General features: G+C 45.5%; 1 protein-coding gene and 2 pseudogenes across 1 annotated transcript in view; 2 read left to right on the top strand and 1 right to left on the bottom strand.

The window, feature by feature from the left end:
• DLG2 (discs large MAGUK scaffold protein 2) overlaps positions 1-27,027 on the top strand; it is a 1,048,787-nt gene that overhangs the window by 494,652 nt on the left and 527,108 nt on the right. The window lies entirely within an intron of this gene.
• On the top strand, positions 17,791-17,910 carry LOC136647208 (5S ribosomal RNA; annotated as a pseudogene).
• LOC136646784 (5S ribosomal RNA) lies at positions 20,876-20,995 on the bottom strand (annotated as a pseudogene).

The raw sequence follows: 27,027 nt of genomic DNA, 5'->3' as shown, positions 1-27,027 counted from the left end.
TACCTCTGTTGCCAGGGCAGGAGGTCTGGTCTAGAGGGTAGAGCCTCCGTCTGCCTGAAGATAACATCCACAAGGTCGCCAGTTCGAGGCCACCGGCACCGTGCGACCTTGGAGCAGCTGACAAGCTGAAGCCGAGCCATTCCATCTGCTCTGAGCGTGGGAGGATGGAGGCCAGAATGTGAAGCCAGTTCGGAATTGAAACACCTTGAATGTAGTCGTTCTTGAAAGAAAGAACCTTCTTTCAAATTGTAAAAATCCCTCTTTAATAAGGGATTTAATAAAGCCTGCCTATGTAAACCGCCTTGAATAAAGTCTTGAATAAAGACCAAGAAAGGCGGTATATAAATACCTGTTGTTGTTGTTGTTGTTACTTTCACATGGAGGATGGGAGACAAGTTGCTCCTTGCCATCTTTTAGGCTCAGGTGCAAGGAGATTAAGAGCGCAATCCTGAGTGCTCCCTGGAGTTGCGCAAGTCACTTTTGCCAGCCCAGGAGGGTCTCAAATGTGCCGTAAAAGACGTTTGTGCCTCCTTGTGAGTCACCTGGGTGCACGCCTGCCCATGGAAGCTATATCCAGCCTCCACACCAACTTGGGGACAGAAGGTTGTGTCAGCCTAGCTCAACTGATGCAGGGGTCTGGGGAGGGCAGGGTGGAGGCGGAAGGGAGGCATTCCAGGGCAGGGGAAGGGCAGGTGGAGGGTGTTCCAGGGGGTGAGCGGACGGGGAGCAGGAGGTGAGAAGGTGAGGTTATGCTGAATCCAAACCCCATTCCCCGAGCAGCGCTGGGTGGCTCGAAGCGTCACCGTCCTCCTCGGACTTGTGTCACCTCCTGAGGTGGCTCAGGTCTGAGGAAACCCATTGGGGCTGTGGTGACTTACCCAGGGGTAAGGGGAAGAGTTTCTCCATGTCTCCTGCTGAGCCGATTCTGGCCCCAATCTTGCACTGGATACGGCGCAGGTCTCCTAGCCTGCCTGTTTCAGCATAACATAGGATTGCATTGCATGTCTATAAGCAAGCAAGGTGTTCTTTTACACTAGAACCAAGTAGACTTATGTTCAGATTTCAGCTTGAAGTCCACTGCATCTTGACTATGGGCCAGCCACTGCTTCTCAAACTAATCTCTTTCATGTTGTGGTTGTGGGAAGAATATGGGTGGGTGGGTGGGGGGTCTTGGGGAGAACAATGAATATTGCTCTGAGTTCATGGAGAGGAGAAAAACATAATAATCAAAAGTTGCAAAGGCTTCTGGAGGACACTGAAGGGCCAGTTATATGTATAGCATGTGATCTGCCTCTGAGCCCTGTATCTTCTCCCGCACCCTAAGCATGGCTATTCTTGACCTCTGGTATAAGAATTATCCAGCACTGCACTAATGCATTGAAGTGTCATTAAAACATGTCTCTTTCCAAATTTAACAACTAGAGAGGTTCTCTGCATTTCTGATGCTTAGCACTAAACAAAATGTCCTTGGAATCAGTTCCACATTCAACAGTAGTCAGACCCATCTGTTCGTCTTCTGAATGGTGCTTCTATGTATTAAGTGTTTGTTTTACAAATGGTCCACTCTTTTTTTTTCTTTTTTGGCAACTCTTGCACCAAAACCCTTGCACCAATCATCTTAAACATTTTTTTTTCCACATTGTCTAGCATTCCACAGAGCCCCCTCTTTCCCTCAGCAGCTCAAATGTAGGTAACTGAAACTTAAAGATGCAGGCCATCTTGTTAGAACATGGGGGAGAAAGAATAGCCTGTGAGGAGACTCAGGACTACTTATCATTCAGATTGGAGCACTTCGACCTTGAAAAAGTGTGGGGGGGGGGGTCGCGAGGAGGGTAAACCCTGTTGCCACACTGTTTGTAGTTAGAATGTCAATGTGGGTGTAGCTGCTGATCCCAACACACTCTGTATCTCACCTGCCCTGTTCGCTCTGATAACAGTGTTTGTCTTCAGAGACAATGCTGTATTTGGGGAGGTTTGCTCCTCATGGTTTGGAAAACTGGACACCAACTATTTCAAAAGTGCTCTTTGCTAGGACAACTTAGGGCCCAATCCTCTTCAGTGCGCCTCGGCTCACTGCCGGCACACATTGTTGCAAACATGCCGTAAGGCATTTGTGGCCCTAGCACTGGTGCTTTGCTAAGCTAAGCTAAGACATAGGGAGGAACACCAGAACCAGGGAACATCCACCAAAATTGAGTGTTGGGAGAGTTAGGACAGACAAAAGAAAACATTTATTTACTCAGCATGTAGTTACTCTGTGGAACTCATTGCCACAAGATGTGGTGATGGCATCTGGTCTAAGATGCCTTTAAAAGGGGATTGGACAAATTTCTGGAGGAAAAGTCCATCACGGGTTTCAAGCCATGAAGTGTATGTGGAACCTCCTGATATTAGAAATGGGCTATGTCAGAATGCCAGATGCAAGGGAGGGCACCAGGATGCAGGTCTCTTGTTATCTGGTGTGCTCCTTGGGGCATTTGGTGGGCCACTGTGAGTTACAGGAAGCTGAACTAGACGGGCCTATGGCCTGATCCACCGAGGCTGTTCTTATGTTCTTATTTGGGACAACTTTAGTTCACCTTAGTATCAGTACAGTCTACTATTGCTTAATAAACATGAAGTATATCTTCCATTGTTTCCAGAGTGAATTTACCTGCCTTTCCACTCATTGGATTAGAAACTTGGGTTGGTTAGAAACTGAAAGATATCAGGACAGGTGTTATCTTGAACCATTTTGCATCCCATCTGCTTTGGCTTTCAGTACTATCAGTGAGTCGTGTTGCAGTTCCCTTATGCCACTATAAACCTGTACTAATTTTGGTGCAGTCAGTGACATTCTTCATATTTGTTAATAAAGTTGCATTGTTAAGAGCCAGTCTGGTACAGTATGCAGTTTTAGTACACAAAGTTCCTCCTAGTCTGTTTCTCTGTCAGTTGCAGTCTAGCTATAACTGTCTGCAAGGCCAGATGTCCTCTTCCTTCCCCAAGGCACAATTAAAGACTGTAAGATGGTGTGCTTTTATTTCATAACTCATGCACATACTTTGTTTTATGTGCTGTTAGTGGGCACATGTTGTTACTGGCATCATGGTTTGACTTGTAATCTGGAATCCTGCAGCCAAATTGTTTTGGTGTTACTTGTTCCTTAAAACCGCAAACTCATCAACAAGAAGAAAAGACTGTTCTTGTTTTCTGTTTAGGACCAAACAAATATTGAGGTGCAGGAGATCTGTGATTCCAGCGTCCTTTGTTTCTATCTTGAATTTTTAAAAGCAGTTCTCTCTACTAAATCAAATTAGAGCAGTACTGAAGGGGGTGGAAGTATAATCCTTCTCCTTGTGTTGCTTTTCCATTCGAAGCCTCCCTTAACCCCCAAACCCCTTATTTTTGGCAAAAAAATGTGCAAGTACAGGGCCCAATCCTATCCAGTTTTCCATTGCTGGTGCAACTGTGCCAATGGGGCATGCACTGCATCTTGTGGTGAGGCAGCAGTCACAGAGGCCTCCTTAAGGTATGGGAACACTTGTTCCCTTACCTTGGGGCTGCATTGGTGCTGGAAAATTGGATAGGATTGGGCCCACAGTCTCCTGAACCTGAGGTATTCAATCTGTGTGTTCCGCCTCCTTAGTGAGGTGTGGCTAGCCTCCAGGAGCATCACCAGGCATCTTGGGAGAGATGCACGTGCTGCCTCCTGAATTGCAGCTTTTCTGCAGCTGTGAACGAGGTGGGTGGGGCAGCTTGAGGCTGGGAGGGCATGGTGTGGGGAGGTGGGAGAGAAGGCTGGCTGGGCAGGCAGAGGTGCCACATCTCATCATGGACCTCTCTCCATGTGCAACCTCGCCCCAAGGACTACATTTCCCAGTGTGCCCCTCACCCTGGGCATCCTGGGATTGGTCAAGGCTGGAGGAGAGAAGAGTGCAGAGGTGCTGCATCTCATCAGCACAGTGCATGCTCCTGGCAGGCTTTAAAGCGGGAGGGAAGAGTAAGTCCTCCACTTGGGGAGACCAGCTTGCTCTTTGCATCCAAATGCCCCAGCCTGCATTCCTCCATCTTGCGTGGGGGGAACAGGGGTAGCATCTGCATGTTGGGTGTATGTGTGTGAGCAGCCCCCATCTGCTTTGGGGTGAGTTGTAATCTTGCTGGGTGTGGCTGCAATCCTTTCCACACTTCCCTGCGAGTAAGCCCCATTGACTCAAATGGGGCTTACTTCTGAGTAGACCTACATAGGCTTTGGGTCTGTCAGCCTCTTTTTCGTCCCCCTTCAAAAAAGAAAAAAAGCCACTCTTGGTGACTTTGTCTCCAAAAATTGATTAAAAATAAAAATCCCCATTCCTTTTTAGCCATTCCCCTTTTTCCTCTTGCCTCCTTTCAGGGGAAGGGGGATGGAACGGGGACTCGGTTGGCTGCTATTGTAAGACAAAAGGCACAATCCTAGCTAGGTCTACTCAGAAGTAAGTCCTATTGTGTTCAATTGGACTTACTCCCAGGAAAGTGGGGTTAGGATTCCAGCCAAACAGCCTCTAGGTCTCAGTTTGCATCAGTTTGCAGTTAGCAGATACACACAAAACAAAGTCTTCCCCTCTCCCAGCAAATTCATCACTTCCCGCCTCCCTTTCCAAAACCCTCCAGGTGTGCTGCTAACAAACTCAGGGCACAATCCTAACCAGGTCTACTCAGAAGTAAGTCCTATTTTGTTCAGTGGGGCTTACTCTCAGGTAAGTGTGGTTAGAATTGCAGCCTCAGAGTGCTGGCAGCCTGGTTTCTAGTGTATAATTATAACACCTTCATCCCCATTTGGGGCGTAACTGAGGTGAGGTGTTGTAATGGGGAGCCGTGGCCAATGGCCACAAGGATCAGGGGAGGTTCGAGCCAGAGAAGTTTGAGAACCACTGTCCTAAACTGTTATATTTATGATACATTTAGCCTGCTTTGCCATCTACATCCCTCCTTTTAAACTATACCAGATCACAGATCTTCTGTGCTACATCTGATTTTCTGTACAATTTAGGGTCCAAACCTATCAAATTTTCCAATGCTGGTGCTGCTGTGCCTATAGGGTTTGCACTGCTTCCTGAGTTGGGGGTGCAGTCACAGAGGCCTCCTCAAGGTATGGGAACATTTATTCCCTTACCTCGGTGCTGACTTGTGGTTGCACTGATGCTGGAAAGTTAGGATCGGGCCCTTACTGATTCTTCAGTCACTATGAATTTTGTTGTGGACTTGACTGAAACAGTTTGCGTGTTCAAGACATTTTCACACACACACACCTCTCTTTGGAAAATGATTAATGTATCATTAAATAAAGAAAATTGCTACTTTTACTTTGAATGACAGGCATTAGGGCGTCTAGCTGTTAGCCGCCCTGGGTCCCTTTGGGGAGAAGGGCGGGATATAAATAAAGTTGTTTATTATTAATTATTATTATTATTATTAATCAATCACCTGGTCATATTGATAGCAGAGCCAGCCCATCTATGATGCTAACTAAGGGCCCAATCATGTCCAGCTTTCCAGCACTGGTGCAACCACAATACAGCCCTGAGATAAGGGATGTCTCATTGGCCTGTTTTGAGTTAAGGCAGTAGTTCTCAAACTTTTAACACTGGGACCCACTTTTTAGAGTGACAATCTGTCCAGGACCCCCAGAAGTGATGTCATGACTGGAAGTGACATCATCAAGCAAAATAAAATAATTATAAATAATTAAATTTAAAAAATCCAAATAATTAAATAAGGGAAAGCCAGCCCTGTTTCACCAAGTGAATTTTCACCAAGTGAATTAGCCTGCCTGCAAGAACCCCCCCCCCACACACACACGCACGCACACACAAATATCAGTGAGATATTCAGCCCTCCCCAGTGCCCATTTCAGAGTAAGTTCTATTTCAAGCATGTCACTATCAGGACCCCCCTGGCTTTGCAAGTCTGAAAACAAATAAAAATTGACCTTACCAAATCAAGCCTCTGCTTTATTCTTTGGGTGGGTGCTGCCTTCTGGAGCATTTGTTGAGCTCCACTTTCATCCGATCAGGACCATGCAGCTAGCCTTGCGCTCCCCTTTGCCTAACCTGACCAGGAGCCAAGGCATGTGACCCCGTGGCGTACTTTCGCTTTCCGTAGGCAATACATTCACCAGCTTGGAGGGAGGGACTTCCTTCTTGGGTGTTTTTGGGGGGCTGCTTTTATTGAATACAAACCATTCTGGTGTTATTGGATTCCTCTCAGCCTGTCCTTTCCAAGGCATGTTCGCTTACTTGCGAGTAAAAGCGTGATATGGCTCGATTTCACTTTCCATAGGGCTCCATGCATTTTTTGCTTTCTGGTTTTTTGGCCATAACTTTTGATTGAAAGGAGATATTTTACTCAGGTTTTTTCCATAGAAGTCTGCTGGACATTCTGCATCCAACATGATGGGGTTATTTGTAACCTCTGCGATGTTAGCACTGTTGGGTCATTTGTGATGTCACCCCCCCATAGCTGGTACCTGGGGTGGACCACCCTCACCCCCTGCTAGCTACGCCACTGGAGAGAACATAATGTTGCACCTTGGGATGTAACTGAATCTTCCTGACAGAGACTGCCATAATTTGGGCTGTTCAAATTGAGTGACTCTTATAGTTAGTCCAGGGAGCTGTAGCTGTATCTTGGGATGTATCAGATCATATATAGATGTGTACACCCTTGGCAATAAAGTTCCTTTTGGAGTATCTGTGGATTTATTCCTCCCCCCCATAGGTCATCTTTCACATACATTTTGACTACTTATTGTAGAAATATTTCTAATTGACTAAGGGCATAATCCTAACCCTTCATTTGCACCTTCTTGGTAGCGAGTCGCGCCAGCACACAGAGTTGCACTGCAGCACGGAGGCTGCATCCAGCCTCTGTGGTGGATTGCACCAGGTAGGTTGCATTGGCCAAGCTCGGCTGACGAAGGGGTCTGGGGAGGAGACAGGAGGGAGGCATTCCGGGGCGGGAGGAGGGCAGGCGGATGGCAGTCCAGGGGGTGGGCGGGCAAGGAGCAGGAGTTGGGGCTGTGACTCAGGTGTTATGCTGAATTCCAGCCCCATTCCCTGAGCAGCGTGGAGCGGAATATGGTGCAGGTTCTGAGGTGGTGCACCTCTGAGGAGACCCATTGGGGCTATGGCGGGTTACCTGGGGGTAAGGGGAAGAGTTTCCCCTTACCTCCGTCTGAGTCGATTCTGACCCCAATCTTGCGCTGGATACAGCACAGGCCTCCTGACCTGCGTGTTCCAGTGCAAGATAGGATTGCGCTGTAAGTTGCCATTCGTCCTGAATTCTCCCCACTTCCCTGCAGTGTTTTAAAAAGTGACGAACAGAATGGTGCAGCTCCTATAGCACACTCTTTTGCCCCTCAGAAGTAATGCTGTCTGTACTGTATTTGTTGTGCCCAGATCACAAAGCCCCCGTGTGTGCGAGTTAAAGCTATGAACTGGAAATGAGTTTGTTCTGATTTTAACTGAAGGCATGACCTACTTTTACACACACATGCACACCCTACTCCCTGCAAAGTTCTACAGACACTTGTCAGAGAAGTCCCTTGCTAATTGTGCGTCCTGGCACTGGGTCACTTGTCACTTCCATTATATAACGCTGCGATGTGAGGGGTTGGCTTTTTCAGGTTAAATTGCAACAGGACTAAAGTGAGTTTCTTGTGAACAGAGGCAGCTGCATGAAATGTCTTTTCTTTCCCCCAAATGAAGATGCTCTCCTTAAGATTAGAAATATCTGTCTCTTAGTGGCATGGACACAATTTTGGAAAGTCCACCATCTTTCAGAGCAAGTATGATTATTCTAATGGAGCACGATTTGAGGAGAGATACTGTGAACTTTTGCTTACCACTTGTAGGTCTTCTCCATTGCTTCCTGGCTGTAGTCTTGGCCAACCCTAGCCTTCTTCTACATAAGAGGTTGCTGGAGGAGCATTTGTGGCTAGTTATTTCCATCTGTAGATCTCAGGAGCATCTTATCTCCACTTATTATCAGCACAACTTTGATGTGGAGGATATTTCACACATAAGACATGAATTAATAGACCAGTATTTTTCAATGTTTGTCCTCCACTGTACCATTTCACATGATCCACCTTTATTAGAATTGCGGTAGATCTGGCGAGAAGGTAGATGTGGTATCAGCAGTGGCCCCTTTAATGGTAAGGCCTGGGCATCCAGCAGAGTGTGCTGCGCAGCTGCAGCCACTTGAAGGCAATAGGGCCCTCAGAGATATAAGGAGCACCTGAGGCAGGAAGGGTTTGTGGGCAGCAGAAGGAGGAAAGTTTGAGGAAGGGCAGACTGGTGACATGGACTAAGGACTTGATGGTTAATGAACTGATGTGTGAATGGACTTTGGAAGCTGCTGGAGCAGAAACTACTGGAGACACTAAGACTGGTGTTTGGCTGCTGTGCCCAAGACCTGCTGAGGACCAAGGGACTGCTGTAGTGTTGGGAGGCTGCTGGCAGGAAGGAGGACCTCTGTAGGTTAAACAGGTGAGCTACCCTGGTGGTGGGGTCCAGCAGTACTGCAGGGCAGAACCAGGGTCATTCTTGGGTAAAAAAAAGGGTGCTAATTTGCTAAATGTGGGCATAATTCTCTAGGTAGAGCTTGGATTGGGATTTGGCAGAACACTACCTATTAGTAGTACCACCAGAAGTTACTGGTGATGACATCATTGCAATTACTTCTGGGTTGGGGGGCCAGATGCAACTTGACAAACACCAGTAAGAGGCTCAGGATTGTCAGGAGGGCTTTCTGAGAGCAGAAAAGCATTATGTGGAGCCTCCTACCTCTGTGTCACATTTCTGGTCATGCTGCTGGGCAGCAGGTATCTAGGGGTCCCATGAATACCACCAGACACCAAGTACCACTGGAGCTACCTATGGCACTGGTTGAGAAACACTGTAATAGACCTTTAACTAACCACAGCAATTTCTTCTGTTCTCACTTTGGAACTGCCATCAGCTGACTCCCTACTAGAGGGCAGGATTTGGGAAACAATGGTTACGGAAAAAGTAAAAGGGCAGGTCAAAGTCACTCTTCTGCATGATTTCAAAGAAAATATTTGGGGGAAAATGGTTTTCCTTTGTAGCCCCCTTGAAAGCAATGCACAAAAGATATGTTCTCTCTTTCTCTCTCTCTTCTTCAAATGGGGTGACATGGTCCATAAACAGTCATATAGCGGCTAAAAATGTCTGTGTTTATGAGGCAAAAACAATGAAGTTTCTTGGGGCACCTTAACGATTACCCAATTTATTTCTGTTTGAGCTTTGGTGAGCAGCAGTCAGTGAACTGCAGTCCATTAAGGTTTATTCTGAAATAAATCGGGTAGACTTTTAAGGTGCCACAAGACACTTTCTAGTGTTTGCTGCCACATTTTAGCATGCCAACCCCTCTGGGGGTTTGTTTGGGTGCAGGGGGTTGTTAGCAATTGTTCCAAAGTTGTAGGTGTGCTCTGTATGTGAAGTTGATGTAGTTATGCTTATTCCATTCTGTACCTGAGGAAAGGAAGACATGTTGGTTGTTGCATTTTGCTTTTGAAGGAAGAATTTTCAATGTGAAGGTAAATATAATCACAACACTTAAATGGGGCCAATTTATGGCCAGAAGCGGAACTTTAAATCTTATCCCACTATCACTGAAATCCAAAACGATGCCCCTAGTGTTTTCATGTTTTGTTACAGGCTTGCAGATGCTGTAAAATTACTTAGTGCCAGTTTAATGGGGGCTTGAAGTTGGGACCACCAACTTTTTATGGCACTGTTGACAAGTATACCATTCTTGAATTTAAAAAGGACATTAGATGCAGTGTGATTTAAAATACTATCTGCTGTTAACGGAAATCTTTCAAAACTCTAGCAGAGCCACTGACAATGGGTCAGCACCCTCATATTACATGACCCTTAACCGAGGTTGAGAGGGTCTGAATTCAAAGATTGCCTTGGCCATGATCTGCAATGGACTGTTTTGGACAGTCCATATCTCTTGGCATCAGCTGTAAAATTAGAATAGAAATTAGCTGCCCCCAAACTGTAAAGAAATGTGGGTTGATGCTGTCATAATCACTTTCCATATATTTGACAATATATTCTATATTAAATTTAATTTTTTCATGCCTGATCAAACTGAATACCAGGAGTAACCAGGTACTGGCCTCTGGCAAGCTCCAGGCTGGAAGATTTTGGCCTTCTGCTGTTCTGGTACTGAGGGGTATACTTTCTTTTTGTACATGGAGTATCCACTTAACTGTCATGGCTTTTAGCCGTTTGATAGATCTGCTCCAATGGTAATTGTTATTCTTTATTTTGAGAAGGCAGCATGTTCTGCTTGATATGTGTTTTATTTTCGACTGTCATTGTTTGGGATCTTCTTCGCTGTCCTGCTGAAGCAGGCCTTTGGAACTACAACAGAAGGCATCTATCTCCAGACCAGATCAGATGAAAAGCTCTTCAACCTCTCCAGACTGAGAGCAAAGTCCAAAGTCCAGCTGAAATGTCTGCGTGACTTCCTCTTTGCCGACAATGCAGCTATCACTACCCACTCTGCCAAAGAACTCCAGCAGCTCATGGATCATTTTAGCAAGGCCTGCCAAGATTTTAGACTGACAATCAGCCTGAAGAAAACACAGGTCATGGTTCAGGATGTGGACTCACCTCCCTGCATTACAATCTCTGCACATGAACTGGAGGTTGTCCATGACTTTGTGTACCTTGGCTCAACAATCTCCGACACTCTTTCTCTCGATACCGAGCTAAACAAATGCATTGGTAAAGCAGCTACCACGTTTTCCAGACTCACAAAGAGATACCAAGCTAAACAAGCGCATCGGTAAAGCAGCTACCACGTTTTCCAGACTCACAAAGAGAGTGTGGTCCAACAAGAAGCTGACGGAACATACCAAGATCCAGGTCTACAGAGCTTGCGTCCTGAGTACACTTCTGTACTGCAGCGAGTCTTGGACTCTTCAATCACAACAGGAGAGGAAACTGAATGCTTTCCACATGCGCTGCCTTCGACGTATTCTCGGCATCACCTGGCAGGACAAAGTTCCAAACAACAGTCCTGGAACGTGCTGGAATCCCTAGCATGTATGCACTACTGAAACAGAGATGCCTGCGTTGGCTCGGTCATGTCGTGAGAATGGATGATGGGCGGATCCCAAAGGATCTTCTCTATGGAGAACTCGTGCAAGGAAAGCGCCCTACAGGTAGACCACAGCTGCGATACAAAGACATCTGCAAGAGGGATCTGAAGGCCTTAGGAGTAGACCTCAACTAGTGGGAAACCCTGGCCTCTGAGCGGCCCGCTTGGAGGCAGGCTGTGCAACATGGCGTTTCCCAGTTTGAAGAGACACTTGGCCAACAGTCTGAGGCTAAGAGGCAAAGAAGGAAGGCCCATAGCCAGGGAGACAGACCAGGGACAGACTGCACTTGCTCCTGGTGTGGAAGGGATTGTCACTCCCGAATCGGCCTTTTCAGCCACACTAGACGCTGTTCCAGAACCACCTTTCAGAGCGCGATACCATAGTCTTTCGAGACTGAAGGCTGCCAACTACATTGTATCTGTATGTTGAGCCTCACTAAAACCCTTTATATTTTGGGTTCTTTTTTTAAACTAAATGGATCCTATTTTATGGGGAAATCTACACATTACACAAGCAGCAAATCTAAGTTTTTTGAAATGAAAAAGCAGCTTTGGGTTCTGTGGTGGGTTGTATGTGTGCCCTACACATTCTCTGATGGTAATTTTCTGATCAAAATCCCCAGTGGCTTTCATGAGCCTTGTCTGGCAGTGGATGGGCTATGCATGCACACCTCTGCTTGAAATCCCTGCATTCAAGATTGCATTTCATTGCTAAAAAAACGCGTACCAACCACTGGGATGACACGTTTCCATGTAATGTGTAGGTTGCTTCTGAATTCTCTTGTCCTCTGGGGACATTAGAACATAAAAACAGCCCCACTGGATCAGGCCATAGGCCCATCTAGTTCAGCTTCCTGTGTCTTACAGTGGCCCACCAAATGCCCCAGGGAGCACACCAGATAACAAGAGACCTGCAAGGCTTCCTGGGAATTGTAGTTAAGAACATAAGAACAGCCCCCCTGGATCAGGTCATAGGCCCATCTAGTCCAGCTTCCTGTATCTCACAGCGGCCCACCAAATGCCCCAGGGAGCACACCAGACAACAAGAAGACCTGCAAGGCTTCCTGGGAATTGTAGTTAAGAACATAAGAACAGCCCCCCTGGATCAGGCCATAGGCCCATCTAGTCCAGCTTCCTGTGTCTTACAGCAGCCCACCAAATGCCCCAGACATTCTTGAAAAACCGTACAGGAAAAGCAGAAAACAACTAAAACACAGCCAATGTAGAATAGTGTGTTAAAATGGCACTTACAAAATGCACTTCTGGATGAATAACCTGAAGCTATTTCTCATCTGTGTGTGACAGTTATTGTTGAGCGAATATTTTAAGCAGCCTACCAACAGCATAGTCTCAAAATCATGATTGCACAGGGTCAAACCTGTGCCTGATAACTCACTCACAAAATTAGTGTAGGAGTTGCAATGTATAGACATTTCTTTTATTTCTGAGTTGAGAAACTGCTGTTTTGTTTACCTTCTATTCTGTTCCTATTCCTTCAAACACGAATATCTGAATTTTTATTCCTTCTTTTGCCTTTCGCCAACACAGTGGTCCCTCACCATCCATGGTCTCAGCACCCACCATTCGAGGATTGTGTGGGACAGCCTCTGGTGCTCCCAGACTCCTTTTTCACCAAATGCTTAAAAAGAAAAAAGTTTTTCCTTTAAAAACATTTTTAAAGTAAAAAAAAAAAAGTTCTTAAAAAGCATTCCTTACCTTAGTGCCACAAACCACGCGCTCCTGAAAGCCACTTCCGAGGTGCGCTGAGACTTGCGCCTCCCTCAATTGGCCCTGATGCACCTCCTAATTTATGGCAGAAGTGTTTGGGGAAACACTTCTGTGATGCATTCTGAGGCATGCCAGGGCCAAGGGAGGGGGTTGCTGGCCTCAGTGCATCCCAGAATGCCAGCAACTGCCCTGCAGCTCTGCGGCCAGCATGGTTTGCAGCGCTAAGGTAGGGAACACTTTTAAAAACACTTTAAACAGGGATCCTAGTATCCGCTGATATTGGTATCCACTGGGGGTCTGGGCACGAATCCCCCATGGATACCAAGAACTACTGTACCCATGTAAAGGGTTTTTCCTTGCATTCTTTAGTTCATACCTGTTTCAGTGTTAACAAGGTGGTAAACAGCTGGTTGTGGTACATCAGGTGGGACTGTGTTAGCTAGGCCAAAACTACAGGGTGCAAACTTATTTTTACCAACCTAATGTAAAAGGAGTGGAGAAGTTCTCTCTCTCTCTCTCTCTCTCTCCCCGTATACACCCTTATCCTTTTCCCTGTTTGATATTTAGACTGAATGGAAAGAAACCTGGCAGGAGTAGGGGAGATAGACTGCAGAGGGAATCCACTAAATCAGTGTTTCTCATGTGGGTCGGGACCCACTAGATGGGTTGCAAGCCAATTTCAGGTGGGTCCCCATTCATTTCAATATTTTATTTTTAAGACAGTAGACTTTATGCTACCTTGATATATGACTGCATTTGGGGAAATGTTACAGATCTAGACTTCTAACAGTCTGTTGTGTATTTTAAGGCTGCAATCTTAACCTCACATTCTTGGGGGTTGGTCCCGTTGTACACAACAGGACTTACTTCTGAGTAGACCTGGATAGGCTTGTGCCCTTACAATGATAGTAAGGGTAAGTGTGGGTTATTTCTGGGTAAGTGTGGATAGGATTGCAGCTTAGGATTGTTAAAAATTTTCCTGCTTGATGATGTCACATCTGGGCATGACATCACTTCCAGTGGGCCCTGGCAGATTTTCATTCTAAAAAGTGGGTCCCAGTGCTACATTTGAGAACCACTACACTAAATTATAGGAGAGCTAGTGTGGTTTTATTATACTGATGCACTAAGATAGGGGGAGACTCAGGTTCCGATTTTCACTTAGCAATAGGGTGACCTTGGTCCAATGGCTGGCTGGACTCACTTACTGGACAAGGCCGAAGGTTTCTTAACTCAATCCAGCTCGATGAACCCTAGCAAGGAATCTCCAATCATTTCGCTCATTGGTGAGTAAGTGGGTGCTTCTCTCTGAGCTCCAACAAATGAGTCATTCAGGCAACTGGCAGGGAATAACCCACATTTACTGTGGGCTGTGAAATATATAGCTTTGCTCTGATGATGTCTTCAAGTTACTTGTTGGAGGAGTGAAACCTACCTATTCATTCCATCCCACCCCTTAACCTATTTGGACAGGTTTGGCTGTCCAACTGTGAATGCATGTCAGTGCTGGAGATGTGCTGGAATTGACCTTTTAAATGGCCTGGTTGTGGGATATTTTAGGACCACCTCCTCCTATATGAGCCTTAAAATCTTCTTTGGGTATCTGCTTAGAATATGCGCACCATCTAAAGCACTTTGAATTCTGCACTATGATTGGACTGGGCATTACGTTGATTATAGTAAGAAAAATACAATATACACCATGTATGGCAGTGGCTCTCAAACTGGGGGATCGCAACGCTCCAGCCAGAGAGCCCTGGCCTCTGCCCTGTTATGGTTAGGGGAGGGGGGGGAAGGCAATAATGCAACCCTGTCACCTGGGCCTGGCTCAGGTGGCCAGGAGTTCCCTGGACACAGGGGTCTCCTCAGGAGTCAAGGCCTCCTCGGGAGCAAGCCCAAGGGAACAGCTGGGAGCAGGAAGACACGTGGGCCGGAAGGGTGGGGTTAGGCAGACCTGAGGTAAGCCTCATAAGGGAGCTGGAGAGGGAAGAGGGAGGTCGCTCCTCTCCAGAGGGGTGGAAGGCCAGAGGGAAGCCGGTGGGAGAAGGCAATTCAGGCCAAAGGGAAAGGAGAGAGGCCTCCATAGAGAGGGGCGGCGGTCAGCTCTAGAGGGAGGAAGCTGGGACAGAGACCTCCCTGACCCAGGGCCTGCCCAGACCCAGAGGGCATACCCTGAAGAGTCTTGGTGGTCAAGATGGGCGCTCAACGCTAACTACAGCCAAGCAGGACCAACAGAGAAGGGAGCCAACACCAAGGGACTGTGGGTCCTCCCAAGGCCAACCAGCCTGACCCCAGCCAGTCGGGGCAGGGTCTTCCAGAACACAGGCACAGGGCCGAGAGGCCTGGGCAGGGAGGCCCGGACTACAATCTCCAAAGAACCTGAAGGACTGGGGCCTGAGCTGCTCCGACGGCAACGACACCAGTCAGCCTAGACTGGTCGTGAAGTAACGGGCCCCCATGAATGTAAAGAGGTTGACTCAAATAAACCGTCTATGTAAAGCTGCCATACCTGCTTCCCGCTCGTTTGTTCACCGCCGACCACCACGCCTAGACTGGGTAAGCCCCTCGCGCTCGGAACCGACCCCAGGGCAGGGGCCTCCTCCTGCCATGGACGTTACAGACCCATTGGATCGCGCCGCTTGGGGGGAGGCACAAGGGCTTGCTGCTGCTTGCCAGAACCTGCAGTGGCCTCTTGGGGTGCAGGGAGCCCCTACACCAATCTCTGCGGGGCTCTCCAACCTGCGGAGATCCTCAAAATTGTGACCGCGACCACTTCCGGATTTGTGAATCCCAAACCAGAAGTGGTCGTGGTCGCCTTTTTGAGGGTCTCTGCAGTGTTGGGAGCCCTGCACCCCTGGGATGCTGCTGCAGGCTCTGGTAAGTGGCACCAAGCCTCTGCGCCCCTCCAAAGCGGCGCGATCCAGTGGGTTGCGTCACTGCCTTCCCCCCACCCCCACTTACTGCAGCTCAAACTCTCCCGGAGGGTTTGAGAACCGCTGATATATAGGAAAAAAGAACACGGCTGTCAATTAATGTAACAAAAGTATGACAACCCAAGCAGTTTACAACTGTGGCTGAGAGCAGAAGCTCAGCTCTATCCACATCATAGTATTAAATAAATAGACATGGTCAGCCTGCATCTCATGCGTGATTGATTTGCATGAATTCATATATACGTGTGGCCCCCTCAGAAAAAATATGAGAAGAGCAACAATTTAAATAGCGAAGGCGATTCTGCCCACCGTTCGACTTTGTTCATGCCCCAGAGCAAGCCTGAAATGAGAGAATGGATCGGCTGTTCCCCCAGTTCCCCTGTCTCGCATACTGTGATTTTAGTTCTTAAAGGGACAATATGTGTTTGCGGCGGCATAGCTAGAGGGGGGTGGAGCACTCAGGCGGGCAGGGAGCGAGGTGGGCAAGCAGCCCCTCCCTTGGGAGCCATTCCCGGCAGGGGGAACAAAACGGAGCCGTATGTTTTGCTCCCCCCCGCCGGGAATGGTGCCCAAGGGAGGGGCCGCTTGCCCACCTCGCTGAGGCTCCCTGCCAACCTGAGCGCTTCGCCCCCCCAGCTACGCCACTGTGTGTTCGTTGACTTTAATGGAATTTTGACTGTATGCAATTTTGGCTTTACTTGCTGACCTCAGAATGTAACCCCACGTAAGATGCGGGCTGACTGTATTTCTTTTGTCAGGTCTCTCTGCAAGAGGAAGAGGGAGGGAAAGTGAAAAAGTATTCCAAAGAATGTTATGATTTTATAGTTACGTTTCTGATGTGGCACTCGCCTGAATCTCCCTCAGAGGCGACTGTTGCCTCACAGCGTTTTCTGTTAGGCAGAAATAAAAATGCTTGTGTCAGGACATGGTGGAAGGTGGCTGAATTATAGTTCAATGCCTGTGGAATGTGGAGGAAAATGAAGAGTTTCTATTAAGGCTGATGAAAAGCTTCTCTGGAGGGTTTTGTATATTGATCATTTTTGTCACTACATAATGAATACTGTACAGGAAAATGTAAGGTAGTTCTTTCTTGCTTGTCTGGTATGTCAGCCCTCCTTGTGAATACCAGTGGGATCCTTTGCACCTAGGATATGGCCCTAGGGTGCCAGGGTCAAGGAACAGCACATCAGCATCAATTTGTGCATCATTCTTTTGGGAAGGATATTAAGGGGAGGGGGGACTTGAAATGCCAATTGGTGTAGGGCTGGATTCTGTCCCATTTCTTTAGGGTAGCAACTGGTCCATGCTTTCACTTTATGTTGCTGAGGCTACAATGGGATATGAATTGGCCTTATGAACCAGTGATCAGAAATCTTTGCCTTCACGAGGTGTTCTCAAACATTGTTAGTCTGATAATCAAAAAGAATACAGGTATAACCTAATTATCCAAGGATTTTTCATCCACGGTTTTATCTCAACACGATGAGAAGGGCTCTTTAAATCAAAGGGGGAAAAAATCGTTTAACGATAGCCTCGTTAATGAGGGAGAGGGCAGCCAGTAGACAATCCATCAATCATTCTCTCTCCAGGCACTAACAGCCTCACTCCCAGGCAAGCGACCCCTCCCTTCTCCCTGAGCCCATGAAAGAATGCAAGTCATTATCACCTCCTCTGTTCTTTTCCTGCACTGGGCTCCTAAGGAAGGGAGGGCTTGCTGCCTCGGAGTGAAGCCTTTCTAAGTGCCTGGAGAGAGACGGATTGCCTCTGCGTGCATTACATAAGGTCAGCAAGGCTGTTTTTAAATCACTGAGCAAAAGGACATTTTTAGTGCAATTTTTGCCATCCACATGAGTACTGGGAATGGAACCCTCGTGAATAACAAGACTCAACCTGTACATATATTTATGCAACCCTCCCCCTTTATACTAGAGCAGTGGTTCTCAAACTTTTTAGCACCAGGACCTACTTCTCAGAATGCAGCAACTATTACCCTGCACATGCCTGATCTCATCTGATCTCGCAAGCTAAGCAGGGTCAGGCCTGGTTAGTACTTGGATGGGAGACTGCCTGGGAATACCGGGTGCTGTAGGCTTATACCATAGTCTTTCGAGACTGAAGGTTGCCAACCTGAGTCTGTTGGGACCACCTGAAGTGATGTCATTAGCCTGGCAGTGATGTCATGGCCAGAAGTGACATCATCAAGCAGGAAAATTTTTAACATCTACCATACCACAAAATCAAATCTAATTAATTAAGTAAATTAAAAGTTTGCAATAAGTACCAGTTTATTTTTTTTAAATAAAGAAGCCTCCTAACCCTCCCAAGCAGTTGCTGATCTGTTAAAAAATATATATATTAAAAATAAAATAACACATTGAAATGAAATAAATGGGGACTCACCCAAAATTGGCTTGCGACCCACCTAGTCGGTCCTGACCCACAGTTTGAGAAACACTGTGTTAGAGGTAGTCTCAACCCATACTTTGAGACCCCCTGGAGTAAAACAATGACCGTACAATCCTGTGCAAGTCTATTCAGAAGTAGGACTCATGAAATTAAATGGGGCTAACACCCAGGGAAGTGTGTGAAGATGGCAGACTTGGTCTGTCTTGCTCAGTGGTGTCACTAGGGTTTGTGTCACTCGGTATGGGAGGCCAGCCCTTGTGATGTACCTTCTCATGATGGACCTCCTTCCATGCAGTACGTGAAGCAATGGGCAATGCCTCGAGATTCCAGGGAATCTCATTCTTCAGAGCTTTGCAACCAGGGCCTAGGAGAGGGGAGTAAAGGGGGTAATTTGTACCCGGGCCCAAGGTCTAAAGGGGGGCCCAGAAGCCAAAGGAGGGCACCCAGAAATTTCCTGGGATCTGACATTTTCCTTTCTACTCAGACTTGTTGCCTGTATGGGATGCTGGGGACACTACTGATGCCACATGGGTGGGTAGACCAGGACTCCAAAGACTTTTCCAGCTGTCTCTACCCTCCCTTCACCCTGCTTCGCCCCTCCCTGCCCCTATTTTGCTCACCCATCACCACCCTCCCCTGCTCTGTTTCACCCCTCCCCCTTTGCAAAGGGACCCAAAAGAAACTTTGTACCCCCTGATAAAATTCCTCTCAGAGGGCCTGTTTGCAACTCCTTTTCGACATGCTTGTGCCCCACTAGGCATCCCAACCCACACTTCGAGAGCCCCTGGCCTATTCTGACAGTGGCCCTCCAGCTTTGCTGGTGCCAGGTTTCTGGAGACCTTGAGCAGAACTCTACGCTGGGCCTTTCATGGTATCCCCTGGCCACCTGCCCCGGATGGCACATTGGGCGCCTACTTGTGCCACCAGTGTTGAGGGCTTAGAAGGAAATACTGCCAAATGGGCCCTGTGATAGACATGGGCTCTTGGCCAATGCCCAGCCTGGCTGATGCCTGATTCCACCATGCTGTCCAAGATCTCAGATTGGGCTATTTCTCTCAAGACAACCTGGGAATAGCAGAACTGTTTTTCTACATGCCAAGCATGTGCTCTACCACTGAGCCACAGAGTATGGATGCTTTTAGATCTGGTTGTAAAGTACATTTAGCATGACCATTCCCCTCTCCATTCATACTTCCTGATGGAGCACTCGTAAGTTTTTCCCTTAGCTGGCATTGTAGATCTTATGAACCGATGAGCTGTCGCCCAATCTATTTCTGTTTGTCTCGCGTTGGCAGTGAACGTTCAGTCACTTTCTCTCATGTAAGAGGTGGGAAGAAGGCGTTTGCGCCTTTACCTGCCTTCCTTACACTAGGCTGTGTGCTTGTGAGATTCTAGCCTGAAGCAGATGAATCTGTTAAAGCACGGAGTTTAGTCATCTTGGTTTGGGGGAAGGTGTTAGAATTGGCATCTTTGTCCCAGGTCTCCAATCCTGATTTCATTAAGTTTTCAGATTCCAAGCGACAAAGCACAAGACTCAAAATGCCAGAGTTTTATATGGAGAGTAATGGCAAATGTGAAGACTAGCAGCAGTTTTAAAGGCTGTACAGATGAAAAAACACTATGGGTAGCAGACTGCTTTTGTTTGTGCTAGAGCAGCCGGGTCTTCTTTGTGGCTTCTTCAGTGTTGCAGAACTCTCTACAAGAGACATCCATATACAGTCCGGTCCTGTCCTCCCTGCTGACTTGCTGAAATCAAGCAAAACTTCATTGTTTTGGTTAGCTTTTGAAAGGTAACTTTTCCCCCCTAGGCCCTTACATGGATCAGGCATGGACACTTTGACACAGGTCCATGAGCAAAAGTCAAACAGTCAAGCAGTTCTACAGACAGAGCACCACAGGCTTAAATGCCATCTTTTATGGACCCAAACTAGACCATTTCACTAAAAAGCCAGGTAGGTTTGTTAAATTTTAAATGGCTCATTAAGGAGCTGCTGAATATGGCTGCCAGGATTGTCTTTGACTGTTCACCGGCCCTTAAAATATGTTGAACATCACTTCAGAGTTTGTTCAATATTTTCCTGCATAAGTAAGCCCTTAGATTGTGAATTCTCATCAAGCCTGCTGCTTTGTCCTTGTCATACATTATATTCCTTGTCGAAGCCTGAGAACATAGCATACTCTACGGATTTTTCAGATGCTTTGCTACCAAACCCTTTGCTCAAATCCAATTTAAGGATATCTAAAGGCACAAGACAGCTGAAGGTAGTAAACAGATCAGATCTGATTTCCTCTTATTGTGATCTTCATAAATCTATACTGCTGCGGAAGTATAGGTGCAGATGCCCCTGTGGCCCAGTGGATGATTGGGGACCCACAAATGCTATGGCATTACAGAAGCACATATGAATCTGGCTGTTGGGATGGGAAGCCCATTTTGGAGCCAAATATACATAACAATAATTAAAAAAAATAGGATCCTTCTTTGAATCAGCTTTTCACAATGAGGAAACTCCCTTTCTTTTACTTAAATGCAGTTTCATCTGCTAAATCTCCTCTTTTTGAGCTCAGCCCCAGTGGGGTTGGGATAGTGTTGCATTCTACAAACACAGTGGTCTGGTTGGCAACCTTCAGTCTCGAAAGACTATGATATAAGCCTACAGCACCTGGTATTCCCAAGTGGTCTCCCATCCAAGTACTAACCAGGCCTGACCCTGCTTAGCTTCTAAGATCAGACAAGATCAGGCATGTGCAGGGTAACAGTTGCTGTAAACACAGTGGTAAGGGTGGCAATAATAGAAGGTATAATTATATCATATGTATTGAAGAAAATTGTGGAACTAAGAGCTGGAAATTGGTCTTTGGCAGTACAGTCCTGTGCATATTTACTCAGAAGTAAATCCACTGTTTTAAATGGGATTTATATTCTAGTACAGCAATTTTCAACAATTTTCATCTCATAGCACATTGACAAGGTGCTAAAATTATCACGGTACACCATCGATTTTTGACAATTAACAAGGTACACCATGCCGCTGGTGGGGAATTGAAATCCCCCAGTGGCCTTACTAATAAATGATCCTCCTTAAACTCCCACTACACACCTACAGACCATTAGTGGCACACCAGTGTGCCGCGGCACACTGGTTGAAAATAGCTGCTCTAGTAAATGGGTTTAGGATTGCAACCTAATAAAGCTAGAGATTTGAAATATGTTCCTTACTTTTCTTATGACTTATTACATTCACTTCCTCTATGAAACTCAGAACAGTGTTCAACTCTTATTCCTTTTTTCTTTTTAAATCTGGTGCCTCAGATTATCTCAGCAGAGTAAGGGGAGAAGATACTTTAAAGATACCTTTTTGTGCCCCAGTAACATTTCCTTTTTGAGAAGACACTGGGGGCTTTTGCTTCATGCCCAGAAATTGATAACTGGTTTGATAGTAAGGGATCCCTATTGCATGAACCTCATAACTGGAAATCTATGTAGCACTCAGTGGAGATGTAACTAAGGGTCAAATTAGATGCTCCTTAAAGTTGCAGTGGTGTCTTGTTTTTAGTTTGTAAAAATGTGTGTGAGAGCAAAGTCCAAAGCCCAGCTGAAATGTCTGCGTGACTTCCTCCTTGCTGACGATGCAGCTGTCACTACCCACTCTGCCAAAGATCTCCAGCAGCTCATGGATCGTTTTAGCAAGGCCTGCCAAGATTTTGGACTGACGATCAGCCTGAAGAAAACTCAGGTCATGGTTCAGAATGTGGACTCACCTCCCTGCATTACAATCTCTGCGCATGAACTGGAGGTTGTCCATGACTTTGTGTACCTCAGCTCAATGATCTCCGACACTCTTTCTCTCGATACCGAGCTAAACAAATGCATTGGTAAAGCAGCTACCACGTTTTCCAGACTCACAAAGAGAGTCTGGTCCAACAAGAAGCTGACGGAACATACCAAGATCCAGGTCTACAGAGCTTGCGTCCTGAGTACACTTCTGTACTGCAGCGAGTCATGGACTCTCCTCTCACAACAGGAGAGGAAACTGAATGCTTTCCACATGCGCTGCCTCCGGTGCATTCTCGGCATTACCTGGCAGGACAAAGTTCCTAACAACACAGTCCTGGAACGTGCTGGAATCCCTAGCATGTATGCACTACTGAAACAGAGACGCCTGCGTTGGCTCGGTCATGTCGTGAGAATGGATGATGGCCGGATCCCAAAGGATCTCCTCTATGGAGAACTCAAGCAAGGAAAGCGCCCTACAGGTAGACCACAGCTGCGATACAAGGATGTCTGCAAGAGGGATCTGAAGGCCTTAGGAGTGGACCTCAACAGGTGGGAAACCCTGGCCTCTGAGCGGCCTGCTTGGAGGCAGGCTGTGCAGCATGGCCTTTCCCAGTTTGAAGAGACACTTGGCCAACAGACTGAGGCTAAGAGGCAAAGAAGGAAGGCCCATAGCCAGGGAGACAGACCAGGGACAGACTGCACTTGCTCCCAGTGTGGAAGGGATTGTCACTCCCGGATTGGCCTTTTCAGCCACACTAGATGCTGTTCCAGAACCACCTTTCAGAGCACGATACTATAGTCTTTCAAGACTGAAGGTTGCCTACTACTAGTGTGAGGGGGGGCTTTTATCCTTTGCCCTGCCACCAACAAGAGCTGCATTATGCCCCCCCTTGCCTGCTGCTGTTGAACAAGAGGAAATCTCCCATTGGTATGAATGGGAGCATTTCTCCCTAGTTAGTTGGGGGGGGGTGGCTGATCTGTATCTGGATCGCAAAGATCATAGCTCCCTTCACCCTACCATAAGTCTGCTCCAGATCACCTTCCCTCTCCTCCATGTGTGTGCTATTTTATAAAAAGAATAACAGATTATGATCTAGTTTGGTCCTAAGCTACTTATCACTAAAAGTCCATTGTCAGGAAACCATTGGCAGCCAGATCAATGAGAGCCAAGGAGTGTGTTTTCAAAATCCTGTTCAATATTGAAGTTTAAATTCAGCTTTTGAAATGGAAATTCAGTATATTTTGTTTATTTTTCTATGAATGCTAAGTGCTAAACCTCTGAGATTTTTCTTTCTCTCACAGCACACTGTACTATGATCTTCTCCCACCTTCAGAATTATTCTTAAAAAAGAAAAAAAAATAGTGGGGAGATGGTGTGTGTGAGTGACTCATGCTTGCTTAGGTGGATTTCTCAATTGGTCACAGTTTAGAGCTGGGCTCTAATTCTGCAATCAACTACAGGCAAACTATATGTTGTGTGAATGCACAGTGTAGCCTGGTGCTTTGTTTTGTTTTGTTTTTGTGAATGGCTAGAAGAGGAGGCTTTGAAAGGGGGAGAGGAAATTTAGTAGCTTGTCTCTGTTGTGATTCTGATTTCTACTGAATGGGCTTAAACTGTGTTATTCCCCAGGGTGGTCAAACTGGTTAGAAGTTGTTTATGCAATGAGATGTAATGAAGGAGTTCAGCCTCCCTATGAGATGAATAAATTTAATATTCCCCATTTCTCTTAGCTGTGAGAAGTTCAGGGCCAGCACTGCAGGCTTAACTTTCTTTTAAATGTAAGACTGTTTGGTGGAAGAGGAGGATTTTTGCAGCTGCATCTGTTTTATTTACAAATTGATAAGCAGGACATGGTGGAGGCAAAGAAGACTCCCAGGACAGGCAACATAGCTCCAGTAAGATCACCCCCCCCCCACCTTTCTGTATGGTCCACAAATATGTATCCAAGCTGCAACCAGCTGACCCAAAGAGGAAGTGACTTCCAGTCACTTGCTTCTGCATGGTATTCTGGGGAGGCCAATGAAGCAGGTTGCAGGCCTGGTGTGACTTGAAAGCAGCCTCTGGTAGCTCCCAAAAGTGCTTTGCAGCAGAACATTGAGCACTGGGTTGCAACCCACCATGGAGGACAAGGTGGGTCACAGCGAGGAAAAGTTGTGAACCACTATCCTAAAGGCACTAGTATAATTACTAAAGCTTACACAAAAGTAAAATACAATAATTGAGCAATTAGAACAATTAAAGTCAAGCCTAGCACGTAACATCATTATGTAGCATTGTTTGGGGGGGGGGTTCATTTAGTGGAGGAAGGAATGGTGGCCACTCAGGAGCGCGGCTGTCAGAAAACATAGGTCGTCAGGACAAAGAAAGGCAATGGGGAAGAATGAATAGTTCCCTTCTAATTTCCCCCATACGCCCACAAGTTCTCCAAAGAGAATGTTCAGCTTGGTCTTAAATCCAGTTTAGAAACATTTCAGCTCTATTTTCATCAGTGTCCACATTAAGACAGGCAAGTCTGTCTCTTTCTCAGTCCCCAAAAATGTTGGTTTCGAACTCTTCTTGCAGATAAATTGCCTATTTGTGAAAACTTCTCCAGTCATTAGTTCCCATAGAGGAAACCTCAGCAGGTCAACCTGGCTATGAGCAAACAATCAGCTTAACAAAGGACAGTCATCCTGCACCTGTAACAATATTTCAGTAGTTTTTGTTCTTGGAGCTAGAAGCTTTGTCACTGAACAGTGGTGTCACTACAGTTTGCATCGCCTGCTGCAGAAGACTAGCGCGTAACCCCCATGATAGACCTCCTGAGCTGGGCAGTGCCCCTCCCCCACTGTTTTTTTGGCTATAACTTTTGATTGAATAGAGATATTTCAACATGGTTTGTTTCATTGCATTCTACACGAAATTACGCATACATATAACATGATAGTATTATTTGAAAATACCAAGATTTAAAAATTTTTGTCCATTTGTGTTGTCACCTCCCTGTGCACTTCATCCGGTGTGGCCTGTACCCCTTAGCAGTGGCACTATATCTCTGAATGTGCACAGTGTAGCAGTGGCTGTAATGACCCCCATGATTGTCCAGGCAGGCAGAAGTAATAGAATGTTTTCTGAGTTCCTGTATGACTCGGTGTATGGGGGCAGTACGTGGCATAGGCTTATAAATGTGTGTATAAGTGTGAGGAGGAAACAGACAGAAGCCTTTCTCCCACTCTAACACCACTAGAACTTGTAGACACAGCGCAACAAATGAAATAACTTTTTTTTTTTTTTGAAACGTTCTTCTTGCTTGTTTATTTGAATGCAAGTATTTGTTTCACTGACCTTCAGTAATGCTGCCTGGGCTATTTTACCACAGGCTCTTAGTTTTGTTTTTTAAAAATGTTTTATTATTTTCCAAAATAAAAACAAATGACAAATATAAACACATAACAACACAAACTCAATACGCAACACACACAAAAAACAATACAAAAACACACCGTTGGAGGGTGCAAGCAATCATATATCAATATATCTAATCAATCAATACATATCTTCTAATCTTGTTCCTCTTCTAGTTTAGCCTCTTAATATCATATATCTATCAGATCATATTCTGTATAATATATCATGTATACAATATATTCATCTAAATGCCCTGTCTTATACATCTACAGCTTCATTTTCAACCAAGCATAAAATGGTCTCCATTGCTCTATCTGTTGGTTTGCGCTACTGATCCAAAATCTCTGTAAGCATATCCTTTTCCGCCACATTCATTATTTTCTCTATTAATTCATCTTTCATTGGAATTTTAATATCTTTCCAGTATCTAACATATAAAATCCTTGTAGCAGTTAATATCATAATAACTAAATACACATCATTTTCTTTATAATATCTAAGGTAATATTAAGCAAAAATAACTCTGGTTTCAGCGATATCGTAAATCCAATGATCTCTTGTATTGGATTCCTTACCATTTTCCAATATACTCGCATTTTTTTTACACATCCACCACATATGATAAAACGTCCCTTCTACACATTTACACTTCCAACAATTTTTTGATATGTTCTGATTCATTTTTACCAGTTTTACTGGTGTCATATACCATCTATAAAACATTTTATATACATTTTCTTTAAAATTTGTTGCTCTAGTAAATTTTATATTATATTTCCAAATCTATTCCCATTGTTCTAATGTAATATTATTAATAGTATTTATTATTAACAGTATTTATATACCGCTTTTCAACGAAAGTTCACAAAGCGGTTATATTATGTCCTATCCATAATTTATTGGATAATATTATATCCTATCCATATTTAACTTTTACAATTGAAAGAAGACTTTCGTTTTTGAGGTGAATTTAAACCATTTATGTTGACAGAGTAAATACTCCATCCTCCCTTAACCATCATGTTTCTTTTTACTATTCACCTTCTCTTTCTGTCTTCTTCTTGTTGCTGTTGGTGAGTGCCTCCGTGCCCCTCTAGTTTCTTCCTTTTCTGATTCCTCAGTTATCTCTGAATCATCTGATTTCTTTTCTTCCAGTTCCATTTCTACACTTTCTAGTTCTTCTCAGTTCCTCTTCCTCAGTTTCTTCATTTTTTGTCTCACCTTTCATCACTGTACTCAAAAAATGTTCTGCTTTCATTGTTGAATTATTATTATTATTATTATTATTATTATTATTATTATTATATTACAGAGATTATATTATTTCTCTGTGACTGGAATTGAAAAAACATACCTTCCGGGAGAAGCCATCTATATGGTATTTGCTTTCCTCTTAAGAATTTTACTAGCTCCTCATATTCTTTTCTCTTCTTTCTCACTCTCCATGGGACATGTCTCAGAATTTTCACTTTGCTACCCTCCACCATCCACTCCTTTTCCTGTGAGATCTTCAGTATTTTATCTTTTTAAAAATTCTGATGAATTTCACATGGATTTCTCTTGGTAGTTCATGTTAGATAAAAAGTGCTCACTCTTCTTGCTGAATCCAGATCCATGAGTATCTCCTCTGTTGGCGT

This window comes from Tiliqua scincoides, chromosome 3 (assembly GCF_035046505.1).
Source record: "Tiliqua scincoides isolate rTilSci1 chromosome 3, rTilSci1.hap2, whole genome shotgun sequence".
Classification (NCBI taxonomy): domain Eukaryota; kingdom Metazoa; phylum Chordata; class Lepidosauria; order Squamata; family Scincidae; genus Tiliqua; species Tiliqua scincoides.
This window is presented reverse-complemented; position numbering and strand designations above follow the sequence as displayed.